This window comes from Macaca thibetana, chromosome 5, assembly GCF_024542745.1.
Source record: "Macaca thibetana thibetana isolate TM-01 chromosome 5, ASM2454274v1, whole genome shotgun sequence".
NCBI classification, from domain to species: Eukaryota; Metazoa; Chordata; class Mammalia; order Primates; family Cercopithecidae; genus Macaca; species Macaca thibetana.
Window position 1 is genome coordinate 161657725 of NC_065582.1, and position 1995 is coordinate 161659719.

Sequence of the window (1995 nt, forward strand, 5' to 3'; positions counted from 1 at the left end):
AAGGGGAGCTCCCACCCGTCTAAACCCAAAGAATGGACTTAGAGGCATGAAGAACAGCGCAAGTGAGACTTTTAATAACAGTCTTGCAAGAGTGGGTGTCTGGTGAGCAGGCACATCCAGGGCAGTCGCAACAGGTAATTTATCTCCTAGCAGCAAGTCCCTCCCCCAGTTCCTCGTTTGTTGAGTACTATGGGGTTACAATCTTCCCAGATGTCACCCAAGTTTCATTATCCCTCTTATAAGGTTATACCCCGTCCCCTTCTCCGCTTCAGTTTTGATTTCCCAATAACGAAACTGTCTTCTCTCTCTCTCTTTTTTCTTTCTTTTCTTTTCTTTTTTTTTTTAACGAATGAGGCAATTTATTAACCCAGCATGGTTTGTTCTAATGCTTCTTGTTGGCAGCTGCCACCTGCCCGGCAATTCTGTCCAGATCTCTCTGTCCCTGAGGTGTCAGTTTGCGGCCCCCATCTTGGTCCTTTTCCACCATTTTCAGCCCCTCCAGGGCTTGGAGGACTCGGCGAGCCACACTCTTGGAGCCTTGGCTGACGTGGCTGGGCGTGACGCCGTTTCTCTGACGTCCCCCATAGATCTTGGTCATGGAGCCAACCCCAGCGCCACCCCGGAGGTAGAGGTGCCGCGCTGTGGAAGCAGCTCGTGTGTAGAACCAGTTCTCATCATGGGGAGCAAGCTCTTTGTGCTTGGCTAGCTTGACGGTGTCCACCCATTCGGGGACTTTCAGCTTCCTGGACTTTTTGAGGAAGGTTGCCAGAGCTCTGACGAACTCCTGCTGGTTCATGTCTTTTACAGTAACTCCAGGCATCATGCGGCCTCGCGCTGCCAGTCAGGGGAAAGGGAACTTTCTTCTCTCTTATGGGTTGACCCTCCTCTACATTCTGTTCGCTTATTGTGACCTTCTAGGTGCATGAGCCATGCGGTTTGTCACATTTGCAGACTGGCTGCCATACTTAGATTTATCATGCCTTGCAAATGGACCATTTAAAATATTTTATCACAGAAAACCACACTTTTTCCATGGATCTGTGCAAGCTGCAGATCAGAAGGTCCCCCTTGTGAGCCCATGCCACCAGGGCCTTGGGTCCCAAGCACAGAGCTGTACAGATTCTCAGTGACCACTCAGCTGGAGACTGCTGAAGACTACTGAGCTACTGAGTTCCGGGTTGGGGGAGGCGGGGAGCCATCATCCCTACGGCTGCCTTTGGCCTAAGATGACTGAGCTGCTTGGGGGAGGGGCAGCAGTCACCACTGCAGCTCTAGTCTGCAATTTGGATCCATGAGGAATTTTCCACAGTGCAGCACAGTGGTTGTGGTCGATTGTGGCCAGACTGCCTCTTTAGGCCGGACCCCTGACCTATCCCTCCTCACTAGGTGGGGCCTCCCTGCGGGAATTTCAGCAACTCCAGCCAGGTGTTTATGGACAAAACTCTAATCTTCCTGGGACGAAGCCTCATGTGGAGAGGGATGGTCACGGTCTCTGGATCAGCTGACTCAGTCTTTCTGCCAGCTGGCTCTGAGAAATCCAGGCAGTCCAGATGAGTGGGCTTCCCCACAGCACAGTGCACCATCTCCGCTAAGGGGGCAGCCAGAGGGCTTTGTTAAACAGGTCTCTGATCCTGTACCTCCTGACTGGGTGAGACTTCTCAACAGAGGTTGCCAGACACCTTATGCAAGAGCATTCCTGCTAGTATTAAGTTGGTGCCCCTCTGGGACAGAGCTCCCAGAGAAAGGAGCAGGCAGCCATCTTTGCTCTTCTGCAGCCTCCACTGTTGACACCTTCAGGTCCAGGAGGGACCCAGGAAAATAGGGTCTGGAGTGGACCCCCAGCAAACTGCAGCAGCCCTATGGAAGAAGGGCCTGACTGTTAAAAGAGAAACAAGCAAACAGAAAACAACAACAACAATGGCATCAACAAAAAAGTCCCCACAAAAACCCCATCCCAAGTTCAGCAGCCTCAAAGATAGAAGCTAGATTAACTCA

General features: G+C 51.7%; 1 pseudogene across 1 annotated transcript; it reads right to left on the reverse strand.

The window, feature by feature from the left end:
- Positions 1 to 345: 345 nt before the first annotated feature.
- On the reverse strand, positions 346 to 930 carry LOC126954812 (40S ribosomal protein S19-like; annotated as a pseudogene). The gene has a single exon (XR_007725723.1). The product of XR_007725723.1 is annotated as a 40S ribosomal protein S19-like (transcript).
- Positions 931 to 1995: the final 1065 nt, after the last annotated feature.